This window comes from Triticum urartu, chromosome 5A, assembly GCF_056163025.1.
Source record: "Triticum urartu cultivar PI428250 chromosome 5A, HENAU_Tu73, whole genome shotgun sequence".
Lineage (NCBI taxonomy): Eukaryota > Viridiplantae > Streptophyta > Magnoliopsida > Poales > Poaceae > Triticum > Triticum urartu.
The window spans coordinates 683,176,886-683,198,804 of NC_141877.1; the positions used below are offsets into that span (position 1 = coordinate 683,176,886).

General features: G+C 42.8%; 1 pseudogene; it reads right to left on the reverse strand.

Moving 5' to 3' along the window:
- Positions 1 to 18,371: 18,371 nt before the first annotated feature.
- LOC125507690 (NADPH HC-toxin reductase 1-like) lies at positions 18,372 to 21,307 on the reverse strand (annotated as a pseudogene).
- Between the last annotated feature and the right edge of the window lie 612 nt (positions 21,308 to 21,919).

A 21,919-nucleotide genomic window follows, 5' to 3' on the forward strand; every position in this document is an offset into this window, starting at 1 on the left:
ACCAGGGGGCCCACACCCTTGCCACGAGGGTGGGGGGCGCCCCCCTAGGGCGCGCCCCCTACCTCGTGGGCCCCCTGGAGACCTCCAGACTCCAACTCCAACTCTATATAACTGCTTCCGGGGAGAAAAAAATAGGAGAGAAGAAATCATCGCGTTTTACGATACGGAGCCGCCGCCAAGCCCTAAAACCTTCGGGAGGGCTGATCTGGAGTCCGTTCGGGGCTCGGGAGAGGGGGATTCATCGCCGTCGTCATCATCAACCATCCTCCATCACCAATTTCATGATGCTCACCGCCGTGCGTGAGTAATTCCATCGTAGGCTTGCTGGACGGTGATGGGTTGGATGAGATTTATCATGTAATCAAGTTAGTTTTGTTAGGGTTTGATCCCTAGTATCCACTATGTTCTGAGATTGATGTTGCTATGACTTTGCTATGCTTAATGCTTGTCACTAGGGCCCGAGTGCCATGATTTCAGATCTGAACCTATTATGTTTTCATCAATATATGAGAGCTCTTGATCCTATCTTGCAAGTCTATAGTCACCTATTATGTGTTATGATCCGTTAACCCCGAAGTGACAATAATCGGGATACTTACCGGTGATGACCGTAGTTTGAGGAGTTCATGTATTCACTTTTGCTAATGCTTTGTTCCGGTTCTCTATTAAAAGGAGGCCTTAATATCCCTTAGTTTCCATTAGGACCCCGCTGCCATGGGAGGGTAGGACAAAAGATGTCATGCAAGTTCTTTTCCATAAGCATGTATGACTATATTCGGGATACATGCCTACATTACATTGATGAATTGGAGCTAGTTCTGTGTCACCCTATGTTATGACTGTTACATGATGAACCGCATCCGGCATAATTATCCATCATTGATCCGATGCCTACGAGCTTTCCATATACTGGTTTACGCTTATTTACTTTCCCGTTGCTATTGTTACAATCACTACAAAATACCAAAAACATTACTTTGCTTTCGTTACTCTTTTGTTACCGTTACCATCACTATCATATTACTTTGCTACTAAACCCTTTGCTGCAGATACTAAGTTTCCAGGTGTGGTTGAATTGACAACTCAGCTGCTAATACTTGAGAATATTCTTTGGCTCCCCTTGTGTCGAATCAATAAATTTGGGTTGAATACTCTACCCTCGAGAGCTGTTGTGATCCTCTATACTTGTGGGTTATCAGTTATTCATTTAAATCAGAGAATAATGGTTGTTCTATTTATATGAATAATATCTTTTATGGTCATGCACCCTTGATGAGTGGTCTATTTTTACTAAATCTTGATAGTAGTGATACCATGTTCATAATATTGACGCCAAAAGATATAAGTTTAATAATGATAGTGCAATTTATTTGTGGCACTACCCTTTAGGTCATATTGGTGTAAAGCGCATGAGGAAATTCCATGCTGATGGGCTTTTGGAATCACTTGATTATGAATCACTTGATGCTTGCGAACCATGCCTCATGGGCAAGATGACTAAGACTCCGTTCTCCGGAACAATGGAGCGAGCAACAGAGTTGTTGGAAATAATACATACTGATGTATGTGGTCCGATGAGTGTTAATGCTCGCGGCAGGTATCGTTATTTTCTCACCTTCACAGATGATTTGAGCAGATATGGGTATATCTACTTGATGAAACATAAGTCTGAAACATTTGAAAAGTTCAAAGAATTTCAGAGTGAAGTGGAAAATCATTGTAATAAGAAAATAAATTTTCTACGATCTGATCATGGAGGAGAATATTTGAGTTATGAGTTTGGCCTTCATTTGAAACAATGTGGAATAGTTTCGCAACTCATGCCACCCAGAACACCACAGTGTAATGGTGTATCTGAACGTTGTAACCGCACTTTATTAGATATGGTGCGATCTATGATGTCTCTTACTGATTTACTGCTATCGTTTTGGGGTTATGCTTTAGAGACGGTTGCATTCACGTTAAATAGGGCACCATCGAAATCCATTGAGAAGACACCTTATGAACTGTGGTTTGGCAAGAAACCCAAGTGTCGTTTCTTAAAGTTTGGGGCTGCGATGCTTATGTGAAAAAGCTTCAACCTGATAAGCTCGAACCCAAATCGGAGAAATGTGTCTTCATAGGATACCCAAAAGAAACTGTTGGGTACACCTTCTATCACATATCCGAAGGCAAGATATTCGTTGCTAAGAATGGATCCATTCTAGAGAAGGAATTTCTCTCGAAAGAAGTGAGTGGGAGGAAAGTAGAACTTGATGAGGTAATTGTACCTACTCCCTTATTGAAAAGTAGTCCATCGCAGCAATCAGTTCCTGTGATTTCTACACCAATTAGTGAGGAAGCTGATGATGATGATCATGAAACTTTTGATCAAGTTACTACCGAACCTCGTAGGTCAACCAGAGTAAGATCCACACCAGAGTGGTACGGTAATCCTGTTCTGGAAGTCATGTTACTTGACCATGACGAACCTACGAACTATGAGGAAGCGATGATGAGCCCAAATTCCGCAAAATGGCTTGAGGCCATGAAATCTGAGATGGGATCCATGTATGAGAACAAAGTATGGACTTTGATTGACTTGCTCGTTGATCGACAAGCCATAGAGAATAAATGGATCTTCAAGAAGAAGACTAACACTGACGGTCATGTTACTGTCTACGAAGCATGACTTGTTGCGAAAGGTTTTTAACAAGTTCAAGGAGTTTACTACGATGAGACCTTCTCACCCGTAGCGATGCTTAAGTCCGCCCGAATCATGTTAGCAATTGCCGCATTTTATGATTACGAAATTTGGCAAATGGATGTCAAAACTGCATTCCTTAATGGATATCTTAAAGAAGAGTTGTATATGATGAAACCAGAAGGTTTTGTTGATCCAAAAGGTGATAACAAAGTGTGTAAGCTCCAACAGTCCATTTATGGATTGGTGCCAGCATCTCGGAGTTGGAATATACGCTTTGATAGTGTGATCAAAGCATATGGTTTTATACAGACTTTTGGAGAAGCGTGTATCTATAGGAAAGTGAGTGGGAGCTATGTAGCATTTCTGATATTATATGTAGATGACATATTGTTGATCGGAAATAAGATTGAATTTATGAATAGCATAAAAGGATACTTGAATAAGAATTTTTCAATGAAGCTGCTAATGGATCAAGCAAAGAAAGGGTTCTTGCCTGTGCTACAAGGTGTGAAGTTGAGTCAGACTCAATGCCCGACCACTGCAGAAGATAGAGAGAAAATGAAAGTCATTCCTATGCTTCAGCCATAGGCTCTATCATGTATGCAATGTTGTGTACCAGACCTGATGTGTGCCTTTCTATTAATTTAGCAGGGAGGTACCAAAGTAATCCAGGAGTGGATTACTGGACAGCAGTCAAGAACATCCTGAAATACCTGAAAAGGACTAAGGATATATTTCTCCTTTATGGAGGTGACAAAGAGCTCGTCGTAAACGGTTACGTCGTTGCAAGATTTCACACTGATCCAGATGACTCTAAGTCACAAACCGGATACTTATTTTTATTAAATGGTGGAGCTGTCAGTTGGTGCAGTTCCAAGTAGAGTGTCGTGGCGGAATCTACGTGTGAAGCGGAGTACATAGCTGATTCGGAAGCAGAAAATGAAGGAGTTTGGATGAAGGAGTTCATATTCGATCTAGGTGTCATACCTTGTGCATCGGGTCCAATGAAAATCTTTTGTGACAATACTAGTGCAATTGCCTTGGCAAAGGAATCCAGGTTTCACAAGAGAACCAAGCACATCAAGAGACACTTCAATTCCATCTGCGATCAAGTTAAGGAGGGAGACATAGAGATTTGCAAGATACATACGGATCTGAATGTTGCAGACCTGTTGACTAAACCTCTCTCAAGAGCAAAACATGATCAGCACCAAGACTCCATGGGTGTTAGAATCATTACAATGTAATCTAGATTATTGACTCTAGTGCAAGTGGGAGACTGAAGGAAATATGCCCTAGAGGCAATAATAAAGTTGTTATTTATATTTCCTTATATCATGATAAATGTTTATTATTCATGCTAAAATTGTATTAACCGGAAACTTAGTACATGTGTGAATACATAAACAAACAGAGTGTCACTAGTATGCCTCTACTTGACTAGCTCGTTAATCAAAGATGGTTAAGTTTCCTAGACATGGAAAAGGAGTTGTCATTTGATGAATGGGATCACATCATTAGAGAATGATGCGATTGACTGACCCATCCGTTAGCTGAGCACGATGATCCATTAGCTTGTTGCTATTGCTTTTTCATAACTTATACATGTTCCTATGACTACGATATTATGCAACTCCCGAATACCAGAGGAACACTTAGTGTACTATCAAACGTCACAAGGTAACTAGGTGACTATAAAGATGCTCTACAGGTGTATCCGATGGTATTTGTTGAGTTGGCATAGATCGAGATTAGGATTTGTCACTCCGTGTATCGGAGAGGTATCTCTGGGCCCTCTCGGTAATGCACATCACTATAAGCCTTGCAAGCAACGTGACTAAAGAGTTAGTTACGGGATGTTGCATTATGGAACGAGTAAAGAGAATTGCCGGTAACGAGATTGAACTAGGTATTGAGATACCAACGATCAAATCTCGGGCAAGTAACATACCGATGACAAAGGAAACAACGTATGTTGTTATGCTTTTGACCGACAAATATCTTCGTAGAATATGTAGGAGCCAATATGAGCATCCAGGTTCCGCTATTGGTTATTGACCGGAGAAGTGACTCGGTCATGTCTACATAGTTCTCGAACCCGTAGGGTCCACACGCTTAACGTTCGATGACGATCGGTATTATGAGCTTATGTGTTTTGATGTACCGAAGGTAGTTCGGAGTCCCAGATGTGATCACGGACATGACGAGGAGTCTCGAAATGGTCGAGATATAAAGATTGATATATTGGATGACTATATTCAGACACCGGAAATGTTCCGGAGAAGTTTCGGATAAAACCGGAGTGTCGGAGGGTTACCGGAACCCCCCGGGGGAACTAATGGGTCTCATGGGCCTTAGTGGAGAGAGAGAGAGGGACTGCTAGGGTAGGCCGTGCGCCCCCTCCCCCTTGGGTCCGAATTGGACTAGGTAAGGGGGGGTGGCGCCCCCTTTCCTTCTCTCTCTCCCTCTCCTTCCTTCCCCCTCTCTTCCCTTGTTGGAAACCTACTAGGAATAGGATTCCCAGTAGGAATCCTACTTGGGGCGCACCCCATGAGGGCCGGCTGGCCTCCCCCTTGCTCCTTTATATATAGGGGCAGGGGGCACCCTAGAACACATAAGTTGACAGTTGTCTTAGCCGTGTGCGGTGCCCCCCTCCATCACATTCCACCTCGGTCATATCGTCGTAGTGCTTAGGCGAAGCTCTACGCCGGTAATTTCATCATCACTGTCGCCACACCGTCTTGGTGACGAAACTCTCCCTCGGCCTCAACTGGATCAAGAGTACGAGGGACGTCATCGAGCGGAACGTGTGCTGAACAAGGAGGTGCCGTATGTTCGATGCTGATATCGGTCGGATCGTGAAGACGTACGACTACATCAACCACATTGTCATAACACTTCCGCTTTTGGTCTACGAGGGTACGTAGAGATACTCTTCCCTTCTCTTTGCTATGCATCACTGATAACCCACAAGTATAGGGGATCGCAACAGTTTTCGAGGGTAGAGTATTCAACCCAAATTTATTGATTCGACACAAGGGGAGCCAAAGAATATTCTCAAGTATTAGCAGCTGAGTTGTCAATTTAACCACACCTGGAAACTTAATATCTGTAGCAAAGTGTTTAGTAGCAAAGTAATATGATAGTAGTGATAACAGTAACAAAAGGTAACATTAGTAAAAGTAAGGTTTTTGGTATTTTGTAGTGATGATAGCAATAGCAACGGAAAAGTAAATAAGAGAAGAACAATATATGGAAAGCTCGTAGGCAATGGATCAGTGATGGAGAATTATGCCGGATGCGGTTCATCATGTAACAGTCATAACCTAGGGTGACACAGAACTAACTTCAGTTCATTGATATAATGTAGGCATGTATTCCGAACATAGTCATATGTGCTTATGGAAAAGAACTTGCATGACATCTTTTGTCCTACCCTCCCATAGCAGTGGGGTCCTTACGGATACTAAGGGATATTAAGGCCTCCTTTTAATAGAGAACCGGAACAAAGCATTAACACATAGTGAATACATGAACTCCTCAAACTACGGTCATCACCGGTAAGTATCCCGATTATTGTCACTTTGGGGTTAACGGATCATAACACATAATAGGTGACTATAGACTTGCAAGATAGGATCAAGAACACTCATATATTGATGAAAACATAATAGGTTCAGATCTGAAATCATGGCACTCGGGCCCTAGTGACAAGCATTAAGCATAGCAAAGTCATAGCAACATCAATCTCAAAACATAATGGACAGTAGGGATCAAACCCTAACAAAACTCACTCGATTACATGATAGATCCCATCCAACCCATCACCGTCCAGCAAGCCTACGATGGAATTACTCATGCACGGCGGTGAGCATCATGAAATTGGTGATGGAGGATGGTTGATGATGACGATGGCGACGGATTCCCCTCTCCGGAGCCCCGAACGGACTCCAGATCAGCCCTCCCGAGAGGTTTTAGGGCTTGGCGGCGGCTCCGTATCGTAAAACACGATGATTTCTTCTCCTTGATTTTTTTCTCCTCGAAACTCAATATATGGAGGTGGAGTTGGAGTCGGAGAGGCAACAGGGGGCCCACGAGGTAGGGGGCGCGCCCTAGGGGGGCAGGCATGCCCCCCACCATCGTGGCAAGGTGGTGGCCCCCCTGGCCTTCATCTTTGACAGGTATTTTTCTTATTTTCTGAAAAGTGGCTCCGTGAAGTTTCAGGTCATTCCGAGAACGTTTGCTCCTGCACATAAATAACACCATGGTAATTCTGCTGAAAACAGCGTCAGTCCGGGTTAGTTCCATTCAAATCATGCAAGTTAGAGTCCAAAACAAGGGCAAAAGTGTTTGGAAAAGTAGATACGTTGGAGACGTATCAACTCCCCCAAGCTTAAACCTTTGCTTGTCCTCAAGCAATTCAGTTCACAAACTGAAAGTGATAAAGCAAAACTTTTACAAACTCTGTTTGTTCTTGTTGTTTTAAATATGTAAAGCCAGCATTCATGTTTTCAGCAAAGATTATAACTAACCATATTTGCAATAACGCATAGGTCTCAAGTTTACTCATATCAATGGCATAATCAACTGGCGAGGCATAATAATAAATCTCGGATGACAACACTTTCAATAAACAATCATAATATGATATAACAAGATGGTATCTCGCTAGCCCTTTTTGAGACCGCAAAACATAAATGCAGAGCACCTTTAAAGATCAAGGACTAACTAGACATTGTAATTCCTGGTAAAAGAGATCCAGTCAAGTCATACTCAATGTAAACTAACAGTAATGAATGCCAATGACAGCGGTACTCTCCAACTGGTGCTTTTTAATAAGAGGATGATGACTCAGCATAAGAGTAAATAGATAGGCCCTTCGCAGAGGGAAGCAGGGATTTGTGGAGGTGCCAGAGCTCGGTTTTGAAACAGAGGTGAATAGTATTTTGAGCAGTATACTTTCATTGTCAACATAACAACCAAGAGATGGCAATATCTTCCATGCTACACACATTATAGGCGGTTCCCAAACAGAATGGTAAAGTTTATACTCCCCCTTCCACCAACAAGCATTAATCCATGGCTTGCTCGAAACAATGAGTGCCTCCAACTAACAAGAGTCCCAGGGGGAGTTTTGTTTGCAATTATTTTGATTTAGTTTGCACAAAGCATGCGACTGGGCATCTCGGTGACTAGCCATTTATCTCATGAGTGAGGAGCGGAGTCCACTCCTCTTGAGAATAACTCGCCTAACATGGAAGATACGGACAACCATAGTTGATACATGAGCTATTCGAGCATACAAAACAGGATATTTATTTGAAGGTTTAGAGTTTGGCACATACAAATTTACTTGGAATGGCAGGTAGATACCGTGTATAGGTAGGTATAGTGGACTCATGTGGAATAACTTTAGGGTTTAAGGGATTGGATGCACAAGCAGTATTCCCGCTTAGTACAGGTGAAGGCTAGCAAAAGACTAGGAAGTGACCAGCTAGAGAGCGACAACAGTCATGAACATGCATTAAAATTAATCAACACCGAATGCAAGCATGAGTAGGATATAATCCACCATCAACATAAATATCGTGAAGGCTATGTTGATTTTGTTTCAACTACATGCGTGAACATGTGCCAAGTCAAGTCACTTAAATCATTCAGAGGAGGATACCACCCTATCATACCACATCATAACCATTTTAATAGCATGTTGGCACGCAAGGTAAACAATTATAACTCATAGCTAATCAAGCATGGCACAAGAAACTATGATCTCTAGTTGTCATTGCAAACATGTTTATTCATAATAGGCTGAATCAGGAACGATGAACTAATCATATTTACAAAAATAAAAGAGGTCGAGTTCATACCAGCTTTTCTCATCTCAGCCAGTCCATCATATATCATCATAATTTTCTTTCACTTGCATGACCGAATAGTGTGAATAATAATAGTGCACCTGCATTGGACTAAGCTGGAATCTGCAAGCATTCAATAAACAGGAGAAGACAAGGCAATATGGGCTCTTTCGTCAGATCAACAATAATGCATATGAGAGCCACTTCAACAATTTAATTATGGTCTTCTACTATCGACCCCCAAATAAAAGAAAACAAATAAAACTATTTACATGGGAAAGCTCCCAACAAGCAAAAGAAGAACATGAAATCTTTTTGGGTTTTTCTTTTTAATTACTACTACCAGCATGGAAAGTAAACTAATTAAAAGCTACAACTAATTTGTTTTGGTTTTTCTTAAGGTTTATTAAACACACAAGAAGAAAGCATAAAAAGGAAAATAAACTAACATGGATGATACAATGAAAAATTATGAGCACCGACATCTAGCAATGAGTGTGTGAACATAAATGTAATGTCGGTGGGAAATACGTACTCCCCCAAGCTTAGGCTTTTGGCCTAAGTTGGTCTATGGCCACGGCTGGCCTGGCGGATATCCATAATAATAATTGGGGTCGTACCGTGATGCAGAAAAGGAAGACTCCGATTGCCACTGGCTGACAATCATCTCCGGATCCCACTGATAATTAGACTGTCGTGAAGGATCAAATTGTGGTTCCGGCTCTGGCTCCTCGGCTGGTGCAGGGTTCCGGTAGGCGTGAATAGCCGTCAACGGAACAAGGTACGTGCCTCCAGTCAAATCAAACAAAGAAGGAGCAGCCAAGGTAATAGTCTCAGGATGATGTTTATTAAAGAACAATTGATATTTAAGCTCTCCTTCCATATTCTTAACAATAAAATCATGCGCCACCATCCTTTTATAATCTAAATAAACACGAGGCAGCACCTTTTATTCCATCTCATAATGCCTAATAGGTATGTTAAAATGTGCAGCTAGGCATGTAGCATAGATGCCTCCAAAGATGGGGCCCTTGGTACTGTTCAGACTTAACTGTTTGGCAATAATGCCGCCCATACTAAAGAGTTATCACTGTATAAACCGTGGTGCAAAATAATAATATCAGGGATACTCAGGTTTCCACAGTTTCCGTGACCAATTAAGCAATGACTAGCAAATAATGCAAAGTAACGTAAAATAGGAAAGTGTATGCTAGTGATTCGTGCATCGGAAATGTTCCTTGTTTCCCTATAGTGATAGTGTCAATAAATCCCTCCACATCATCACGATGTGGTTCTTCTGTATTGCCCTCAAAAGGGACTAAACAAATCCGACAGAAATCATAAAGTGACATCTCCTTATGCTCATCATATAAATAAAACTCCACCGTAGGTGGTGTGCTCCTAGAATGGAAATGAAAGTTTTGCACAAAGATATTTGTGAGCAAGAGATACTGATCGCATTGGTCATGGAGGAAAGCGGTAAGGCCTGCAGTCTGAGCCAATTCATGAAAATCTTCATAAATCCCGGCTGCTCTTAAGAAATCCTCGGAAGGCCATTCACACGCCTGAACCTCCGCGGTGCGAGGCAGATTATACTTAGGCTTCGATGCCGAGCTTTGGCTCCATGAGCCCCTCAAGAGTCTCCTCATCATTTTCTGAGAAGGGTTTAAATTCTGAAATTTTTAGTAACTTCAAAATAAAAGTAAGCCAAACTCAATAACATTGATAGTAACTACTTCTACAAGTGCCTAGAGCCTATATCATGCATCAAAACTACTTTTGACCATATAAATTTGACATGCTAGCTCAAGAACAGGGTCACCTAAGCAGCAAAAATTTGCAATGAATAAAGCACTAGAACGAAAACTAATTGGACCATGGAGGAGTCACATACCAAGGAACAATCTCCCCAAGCAGTTTTGTGAGAGGTGCTTTGAGCAAGGAGATCGAAAATGGCAGCAAAACGAGCTTGGACTCGGGTTTGAGCTGGTTGTTCGTGTTTGGGGGAGGAAGATGAAGTGTGTGGGTGCAGGAATAAGTGGAGGAGGGCCACCGTGGGCCCGCGAGGCAGGGGCGCGCCCTCCACCCTCGTGGGCAGGTGGTTGACCCCCCTGGTGTGTTCTCAGTTCCATAAATCCTCAAATATTCTAGAAAAAATCATATTTAATTTTCAGGGCATTTGGAGAACTTTTATTTTCGAGGTATTTTTATATTGCACGGATAATCAGATAACAGACATAAAATATTTATTTGTATTTTATTTAATATAAATAACAGAAAGTAAAAGTGGGGTACAGAAGGTTGTGCCTTCTAGTTTCATCCATCTCATGGTCATCAAAAGGAATCCACTAACAAGGTTGATCAAGTCTTGTTAACGAACTCATTTCGAATAACATGGAACCGGAGAAATTTCGAATAGCACTATGTTACCTCAACGGGGATATGCACATCCCCAATAATAAGAATATCGTATTTTTTCTTGACAGTAGGAAGAGGAAATTCAAAACCACCAAATATAATTGATGGAATTTTTCCAATAGAGTTGATACTATGAACTTGAGGTTGTTTCCTCGGAAAGTGTACCGTGTGCTCATTACCATTAACATGAAAAGTGACATTGCCTTTAGTGCAATCAATAACAGCCCCTACAGTATTCAAAAAGGGTCTTCCAAGAATAATAGACATACTATCATCCTCGGGAATATCAAGAATAACAAAGTCCATTAAAATAGTAACATTTGCAACTACAACAGGCACATCCTCACAAATACCGACAGGTATAGCAGTTGATTTATCAGCCATTTGCAATGATATTTCAGTAGGTGTCAACTTATTCAAATCAATTCTACGATATAAAGATAGAGGCATAACACTAACACCGGCTCCAAGATCACATAAAGCAGTTTTAACATAGTTTCTTTTAACGGAGCATGGTATAGTGGGTACTCCTGGATCTCCAAGTTTCTTTGGTATTCCACCCTTAAAAGTATAATTAGCAAGCATGGTGGAAATTTCAGCTTCCGGTATCTTTCTTTTATTTGTAATAATATCTTTCATGTACTTAGCATAAGGGTTGGTTTTGAGCATATCAGTTAATCGCATACGCAAAAAGATAGGTCTAATCATTTCAGCGAAGTGCTCAAAATCCTCATCATCCTTTTTCTTGGATGGTTTGGGAGGAAAAGGCATGGGTTTCTGAACCCAATGCTCTCTTTCTTTACCATGTTTCCTAGCAACAAAGTCTTTCTTATCATAACATTGATTCTTTGGTTGTGGGTTATCAAGATCAACAGCAGGTTCAATTTCTATATTATTATCATTACTAGGTTGAGCATCATCATGAACATTATTATTAGCATTATCACTAGTTTCAGGTTCATTACCAGATTGAGTTTCAGCATCAGAAATAGAAATATCATTTGGATTCTCAGGTGTTTCAACAATAGGATCACTAGAAGCATGCAAATTCCTATCATTTTCTTTTTCTTCCTTTTAGAAGGACTAGGTGCATCTATATTATCTCTCTGAGAATCTTGCTCAATTCTCTTAGGGTGGCCTTCAGGATACAACGGTTCCTGAGTCATTCTACCACCTCTAGTCATAACTCTAACAGCATTATCATTATTATTATTATTCAATTCATTGAGCAAATCATTTTGAGCTTTAAGTACTTGTTCTACTTGAGTGGTAACCATAGAAGCATGTTTACTAATAAGTTTAAGTTCACCTTTGACATTAGCCATATAATCACCCAAGTGTCCAAGCATATTTGAATTGTGTTTTAATTGTCTACCAAAATAAGCATTAAAATCTTCTTGCTTAGCCATAAATTTATCAAACTCATCTAAGCATGGGCTAGTAATTTTAGTAAATGGGATTACAGCTTTATCATATCTATAGAGAGAATTTACCTTTACTACCTGAGTCGGGTTATCAAGACCATGAGTTTCTTCAATAGGTAAAGGATTTGGATTATATGTTTCTTCAACAGGCGGTAAATTAAGACCATGTATTTCTTCAATATGAGGTAAATTCTTAACATCTTCAGCTTTAATACCTTTTTCTTTCATAGATTTATTTGCCACTTGCATATCTTCAGGACTGAGAAATAGCATACCCCTCCTCTTCAGAGTTGGTTTAGGAATAGGTTCAGGAATTGGCTCTGGAGGTGTCCAATTATTTTCATTTGTCAACATATTATTCAATAGAATTTCAGCTTCATCCGGTGTTCTTTCCCTGAAAACAGAACCAGCACAACTATCCAGGTAATCACTGGAGGCATCGGTTAGTCCATTATAAAAGATATCAAGTATTTCATTTTTCTTAAGAGGATGATCAGGCAAAGCATTAAGTAATTGGAGAAGCCTCCCCCAAGCTTGTGGGAAACTCTCTTCTTCAATTTGCACAAAATTATATATATCCCTTAAAGCAGCTTGTTTCTTATGGGCAGGGAAATATTTAGCAGAGAAGTAATAAATCATATCCTGGGGACTACGCACACAACCAGGATCAAGAGAATTAAACCATATCTTAGCATCACCCTTTAATGAGAAAGGAAATATTTTAAGGATATAAAAGTAGCGAGTTCTCTCATCTTTAGTAAACAGGGTAGCTATATCATTCAGTTTAGTAATATGTGCCACAACAGTTTCAGATTCATAACCATGAAAAGGATCAGATTCAACCAAAGTAATTATATCAGGATCAACAGAGAATTCATAATCCTTATCAGTAACAAAGATAGGTGAAGTAGCAAAAGCAGGGTCAGGTTTCATTCTAGCATTTAGAGATTGCTTACTCCATTTAGCTAATAATCTTTTAAGTTCAGTTCTGTTTCTGCAAGATAAAATAGCTAAAGAAGCATCTTGATCAAAAACATAACCCTTAGGAATGGCAAGTGGTTCTTCATCATCACTTTCATCAGTATCATCAGATTCAATATTTTCAATTTCTCTAGCCCTAGCAAGTTGTTCATCAAGAAAAGCACTAAGTGGCATAGTAGTATCAGGCATAGAGGTAGTTTCATCATAAGTATCATGCATAGCAGAAGTGGCATCATCAATAACATGCGACATATCAGAACGAATAGCAGAAGCAGGTGTAGGTGTCGCAAGCTTACTCAAAACAGAAGGTGAATCAAGTGCAGAGCTAGATGGCAGTTCCTTACCTCCCCTCGTAGTTCAGGGATAGATCTTGGTTTTTGGATCTCTCAAGTTCTTCATAACGATAAGCAGATATATATCCCAAGTGACTCAAAGAATAGAGATATGCTCCCCGGCAACGGCGCCAGAAAATAGTCTTGATAACCCACAAGTATAGGGGATCGCAACCGTTTTCGAGGGTAGAGTATTCAACCCAAATTTATTGATTCGACACAAGGGGAGCCAAAGAATATTCTCAAGTATTAGCAGCTGAGTTGTCAATTCAACCACACCTGGAAACTTAATATATGCAGCAAAGTGTTTAGTAGCAAAGTAATATGATAGTAGTGATAACAGTAACAAAAGGTAACAGTAGTAAAAGTAATGTTTTTGGTATTGTGTAGTGATGATAGCAATAGCAACGAAAAAGTAAATAAGCGAAGAACAATATATGAAAAGCTCGTAGGCAATGGATCAGTGATGGAGAATTATGTCGAATGCGGTTCATCATGTAACAGTCATAACCTAGGGTGACACAGAACTAACACCAGTTCATTGATATAATGTAGGCATGTATTCCGAACATAGTCATACGTGCTTATGAAAAAGAACTTGCATGACATCTTTTGTCCTACCCTCCCGTGGCAGCGGGATCCTTACGGAAACTAAGGGATATTAAGGCCTCCTTTTAATAGAAAACCGGAACAAAGCATTAACACATAGTGAATACATGAAGTCCTCAAACTACGGTCATCACTGGTAAGTATCCCGATTATTGTCACTTCGGGGTTAACGGATCATAACACATAATAGATGACTATAGACTTGCAAGATAGGATAAAGAACACTCATATATTGATGAAAACATAATAGGTTCAGATCTGAAATCATGGCACTCGGGCCCTAGTGACAAGCATTAAGCATAGCAAAGTCATAGCAACATCAATCTCAGAACATAGTGGACACTAGGGATCAAACCCTAACAAAACTAACTCGATTACATGATAGATCCCATCCAACCCATCACCGTCCAGCAAGCCTACGATGGAATTACTCACGCACGGCGGTGAGCATCATGAAATTGTTGATGGAGGATGGTTGATGATGACGATGGCAACGGATTCCCCTCTCCGAAGCCCCGAACGGACTCCAGATCAGCCCTCCCGAGAGGTTTTAGGGCTTGGCGGCGGCTCCGTATCGTAAAACGCGATGATTTCTTCTCCTTGATTTTTTTTCTCCCCGAAACTCAATATATGGAGGTGGAGTTGGAGTCGGAGAGGCAACAGGGGGCCCACGAGGTAGGGGGCGCGCCCTAGGGGGGCAGGCGCGCCCCCACCCTCGTGGCAAGGTGGTGGCCCCCCTGGCCTTCATCTTTGGCAAGTATTTTTCTTATTTTCTGAAAAGTGGCTCCGTGAAGTTTCGGGTCATTCCGAGAACGTTTGCTCCTGCACATAAATAACACCATGGCAATTCCGCTGAAAACAGTGTCAGTCCGGGTTAGTTCCATTCAAATCATGCAAGTTAGAGTCCAAAACAAGGGCAAAAGTGTTTGGAAAAGTAGATACGTTGGAGACATATCAATCACCTAGATAGATCTTGCGTGTGCGTAGGATTTTTTTTTTTTGAAATTACTGCGTTCCCCAACAGCCCGGAGGGTCATAACTTGCATATTGTGTCGAAAATTGTTCAAACCATATATGGATGCCTACCATGGGCATGTCCACCTGCTTGCAAAAGTTGGGATCATTTGAAGGATGTCTAAATATAGACCATATTCAACGGAGGGGGTTTGGATAGGCAAGAAGGCTCTATCTGAGAGCATGTTGTTTCTCAAACTACTTGAACTAGTCAAAAAAATAGATGGCTATGACCAAGACAAGGCACCATGCCAAGTTGTTTGAGTTTTTCATAAGTTTTGCATTTTCTGGAGTTTTCTGGGTCAAAAAAGGCTTGTTTCTCAAACTACTTGAACTAGTCAAAAAATAGATGGCTATGACCAAGACAAGGCACCATGCCAAGTTGTTTGAGTTTTTCATAAGTTTTGCATTTTCTGGAGTTTTCTGGGTCAAAAAGGCCGATAAATGGCCGTACGTGTCACAACCTGCATACGATATCTGAAATCATTCAAAACCGACATGAATGCCTACTATAGGTATGCCCAGTAGTTTGCAAAAGTTGGGGTCATTTGAAGGATATCCAAATATAGACCATGTTCAACAGGGAGTGTTCATGTAGGCCAGAAGGCTCCGTCTGAGAGTAGTTGTTTCTCGACATCCTTAAAATGGCCCCAATCTTATTTCATAGCCTCGTATGACCAATTCAAGGCATCATTCCAAGTTGCTTCGGTTTTCGACAAGTTTTGCATTTTGTGGAGTTCTCTTGGTAAAAGAATGGTCGATAATGGCCGGATCATGTCGCCAGTGTGTCCTACCTTCTAAATTTGACGTATGCTAAGGGTATTGATATGTTTGTGGAAAATCATGGGCAGATGCACATATGCACACATAAAATATGGACACATAATATTACATGATTTTGGCTATGCATAAAACTACCTTTGTTCCAATCTATGCATATTTTACTTGTACATGTGAGCACCAAAGTGACCTGGTGTTTCTTATGCAAGTGTTGAGCATGGCAGAATGGACCAATGAATATACTTCGATTCTCAATGACTAATTTGTGGAGCAAGTGAAGGCTGGAAATAGGCCAAACATATATTTGATGAACAATGCATTTGAGGAGGTACGAAGGAGTATCCAACTCGGAAACAAATGGGAAAAGCTAAAATGTGATTACAACATATTCAATTAACTCTAGTTGTGGGAGACCGGTGTGGGATGCGACTTCGAGAAAAACACCATGTCACAAGATGATGAGTGGTGGAAAAGGCCAGCATTTTGAGTTCTCGTGCTTATTCTTGCGATATCATAATGTAGCTGTTACACTTTATAACCTAATAGTGTCTTCTTTATTGTATTATTAGACATTAAAGGTTATGTCAAGTTCAAGAATAAATGACATCACAATGAAGAAAACACACGAATCATATTTGAAGATATCACCAGTGATGGGTACTTGATATTGGAATTCCTCCTCTGGCTCACTTACCCCATCTAATGCAACACTAAAAGTCGCCATGAATGTTGATTATATCCAAGATCTTGATTTGGATTATATGGAAGACGCATCTCAGGCAACACCTAGGTCATATGAAGTGAGGCTTGGAGTCATTATTCCAGACAAGAACATGACTGTTTCAATTGTCGAGACTTCATACAGATCATTTCAATGTTCTCTACAACAACACAACATGACACCTCCTCCATCTCCTAGGTAATGTATCAAGTGGTTGGTTATGGTGAAAATGAAGGTACCTGTGTACGCTCTGGCAAAAACCAAACAACACCTACAATTCCTGACTTGCTCACTTGTACACCCAAGCGGTAGCGACTTGGTGGGGTTTTACTGTTTTTTTTAGTCTCCTCACACGATTTATATTGATTACAAAGCATACATCATGTAAGAGACAGAGAAACATATCAGAATGGGTCGTAGCCAAAGGGTACACCACCTGCACACGCTTTAGAAGCCAGCACGTACTTACAAAGTTGTAGACGCTCTTACATCTGGCAAAAACAAAACAGCCCCTACGATTGCTGACTTGCTCACTTGTACACCCGAGTGGCAGGGACTTGTTGGTCTAATTAAGAGGTAGACATTTGTTCAAACACATGTATGTGGCAAAAAAAATGTGTATCAAATAAATGTTGAAACACATGTATTTCAACAAAATGTAGATGTATCCAAAAATATCCCACGTGTATACAAAAATGTACAATATTGACAGAAGTAGACATTTGTTGAAATGAAAGAAAACAGAAAAACCAATGAAAAATGACATAAGACTGTTGAAAGAAACATAGAAGGCACCACAAAAAGGACATGAAAAAACCAAATGAAAATCAGTCAAAACCATAAAAGAAACAAATAGGAAAAATGACGAAAACATTCAAAACTTCCCTGAAAAGTCTGCTCCTCTAGGACCCCGTATTGGGCCGGCCCAACTGCCTCCCACCAAAGGCGAGACCTAATTAGGATTCGCATCGGGTGATATACAGCTCCGGCGAGTGCTCCCTGTGTGTCGCACTGTCGCGGTAGGTGAGAGAAAGGCTCTCCCCTCCTATCCTATCTCGCTAAAAACTGGAGGAATTCCTCAAAAAAACTAAAAACTGGAGGAACCACACAAAAGCCAGTAAACGGGCCAGTCAAAAGGCAACCTGAAAACAAAACGTGCATCTTGCCAAAATATGTACTACTCCCTCCGTTCCTAAATACTTGTCTTTCTAGGTATTTCAAATGACTATTACATACAGATGTATGTAGACATATTTTAGAGTGTAGACTCACTCATTTTGCTCCGTATGTAGTCACTTGTTGAAATGCCTAGAAAGACAAGTATTTAGGAACGGAGGAAGTAGGTCAGAGCGGCTGCTCCAGTTTTACAAATCAATACGTATACATTACTTTATTTTAAGACCCATGTTTAAATTCTAACTTTTCAACATAAGATCCAAGAGTTGAGCCGACGATGGAGAATATGTGGGCTGCCGCATTCAAATCCAAAGTTTCTCCGGGGTTCTTGCTTGGAATGCATGGCCAACCAAATGAACTTGTTTATCACCATCAGAGCTCTCCCATTCTCTTGGCGCATTCAACGCTGCAGTCCAGCGTCTCCTCCACACTATACTTGAACCTAAACCCCAGCTCCACAAGCTTGCTCGAATCACCCGGCACCCTCACCCCCTCTCCTGCCAACCTACAGCAATCATCACCACATAATTAGAAAACAAACACAAACTGATCAACCATGCAATCAATACAAGGAGTGAATAAGGGCTCGGTGGATCGACTGCGTACTCCTTGAGAATTATCTTGTGCTCCGGGTACTTGGCTGCGAAGCGGGCGACGTAATCCTGCATGGTGGGGTAGCCGGCGGCGCAGAGGAACCGGCCAGCCATGGATGGCTGGTCCATGCAGAAGAGGTGCGCCGCGCAGGCGTCGTCGATGTGCACCAGCGGCACGGACCCCAGAAGCGCCTGCATGAAGCAGAGGGCGTTGTGGTGGATCTCGTTGCCCGTGAGGGCCGCCACAACCATCGTGACACTGCTCATCCTGCTTGACAAGACAGGGTGGAGCGTGTCACCGCCGACGAGCCCACACGCCAATGTCACCACCTCAAATGCCCTGCCGCCCTCTTGTGCCTCAGCAGCTCCTGCTCCGACAGGCTCTTGGATGCCACGTATGCCTGGATTCATCACCGACAGCGGTGATGGGTGATTTGTCGGAAATATACAGTGGGTTGATATGTATCGAGATGTAATCCCTCTGTTTCTACATATAAGACGTTTTGACAATTCAAACTGCCAAAATGCCTTATATTTAGGAACGGAGGGAGTATGATTTACGTACGTCGAGGTGGGCATTGCTATAGTTGTAGGGGATGTTGAGCGGAGACCAGCATGACTCGTTCATCAAGTCCTTGAACCCATGACCGTTCTCCTGGAGCGGCGAGGCGGCCGTTACAGAGGCCGTGTGGATGATGCGCCGCACGGTCTTGGACCGCTCGCATTGCTGCAGGATGAGGCGGTGCGCGTCCACGATCGCCTCGGTCACGCTCTTATACTTTTGAGTACATGCATGCATATTTGTTAACCGATCATTAGCTACCATTGGTGATCTGGTCAGTACGTTATAAACCTCACACCAAAAGACTAAGGATTTTGTTACAAATCGAACGTTGGATTTTTGAGCAACAATTTACCATGCTTACCAAAAGAAATTGCGATCCTCATGACTCAGGGTGGACGGTGGTCCGGGCCGCTCCGGGCCCTGACCGAGCCGTCGTTTGGACCGGCCACCGGCGGACCGAACCGGACCGGACCGAGCAGCGCGGCGGTCCCCTTTTCTGGCATCGGACCGGTGGCGGAAAAGCTCGGGCCAGACCGAAGGACCGACCATGTGGACAGCCGCGGCGGCCAGAGACGACTCTAGGCGCTAATCGGAGGAAGAACAGAAAGGAAAGGGAGGGTGGCTCACGGTGAACTCCATGGAGGGGTCGGGGGGGCTGAGGAAGCATCGACGGCGACGTAATCGACGACGAACGACGGCGGCAGGAGTTGGGGAAGGAGGACGATGGCGACGGCTTCCGTGCGAATCCGGCCGATTCATTGCGTGGGAGAGGAGATCTCATGGTTGCGGAGCCCCTGGACATGGTGGTAAGTCGCAGGGAGGCCGGTGGCCGCGACGGCAAGAGGCTGTGCGCTGCACGGCGGCGGCGGCGTAGGTGTGTGTGTGTACGTGCATTTTTTTTAAGCGAAACGTCGCCTGGGGCTGCCGGCCATGACCTGCTGCTGCTGGCTGTGCACATGCACGTGGCCGTTGCTGGCCGTGCTGCCCGTGGCCTGCTGCCGCCGGCCATGCCGTCGCGGCGGCTGTTGCGTGGTGGAGGAGGACGGCCACGTCAGGTGAGCGTTTGAGTGAGGTGTGTGTGCGTGGGATGGATTAGGTCATACCAGGAACGCCAAATGGGCTGGGCCTCTCGTCCCAACTATATTCAGATAATGCAAAAAAAAAATCTTTCGGTCCGACCAAGCGGACCGGGCCAAAACAGGACCGGACCGAACCTCTTTCGGGCCTCTTTTTCCAGACCGGACCGACTGTTATTTTTGGTCGGGCCTCCAATTTCGGTCCGGTGCGGGCCGGTCCACGAGCGGGCTTTTTGGACCGCTCGGTACGTCCAGGCTGACCCATGACAACATAGTTTGTCATGAAAAATGTTTGATTTGTTATGTTTAAAGTGTCAGATGTTTTGGATATTTCAGTGTGAACTATATACATCAAATGAAAATGAGTGAACAAACACACTAAAATATACATATTACATCCCAATCACAAAAAAACTAGAACATATTATATTTGTGAACGGATGGAGCATAAGATTTGGTTCATCCAACTACTGGTTGGTTCACCTATAAATAAGTACTCCGAAGTTAAATTATCTATCCCGGCATCAACTTCATATATAGTTGGAGTAAGTAGCTTAATTATCGCCTATCCATTATTCTATGAAAAAACTATACATCCATGTGGGGCACGGAGTGGTAAGAGTGAGTAGTCAAGAAATATTCAATTCAAAGCTCAAAAAAATATCGCCGGACACCGACACGCAGATTGAGCTGTACCTTGGTGCTACTGTTGTCGTGCATCAGCGGGGTGGCGACGAGGAAGACGAACTCGCAGCCCTGGATCGCCGGCTCGAAGGTGGTGGCGTTGTAAATGTCCGCCTCGAACAGCGCCAGGCAGCACCGTCAGCACCGCCGTCTTCTCCTCATCCACTGTCACACACGCACGCACGATCACCAAATGATGCATGGTTCATGTGGTTAGCAGCTACGAGGAGCTGGAGCCTGGAGATCGAGTACAAGCTTAGGTACTACAAGTTAGGTGCACTCACGGAGGGATCTGAAGGTGGCGTGGACGATGCAGCCTCGCTGCAGCAGCTTCCCGACGAGCCAGGCGGCTATATAGCCGGCGGCTCCGGTGACGCACACCCTGCTCATCTCCCTCACTGGCAAGCTTCTCTTCTCCTCCACTTCTGGTGAGGGTGAGGGGAATGGAGTGGATCAACTGCCCCTATCCATGGCCCAGTCTGCCGCTTTAAGTAAGTTCACCACGCGGCCGGGAAATGCGCGTCACGATGCCCGCCATGGTTTCGGCGACAGCTACTGCTCCCCTGCTTGGGATCAAAGCTTTTTCTAATTCCCACATACATCTCCCGGCCGGGAGCTAGCTCCCATCGCGAATGATTCATTGCCCGGATTGGCGTTTTAAAAAAACACCACTGCGACCCCAACCCCAACGGCCCGGCAGGCCCAATGCTAGGCCTACCGAGTTGCCTCAAAAAAGAAGAAGAAGAAAAAGGATGTCGGGTGTCAAAATAAAATTTGCCATCGTGTGAGCATGAAAATTATCACGACATAATAAAAAGTAGAAGCTTTTTTTCGAACCATGTAGGAGTGCTGCTTGTATATATATTAACTAGCACATATGCCTGTGTGTGGCAACGAGAGATAATTTTCTTTTTGACAAGCAACAGGGGAGATAATTAATGTGTCCACCAAAAACAATCTCCGCAACGAGGAGTTGCAGTCTTCTCCCGGGTCATGTTTGGC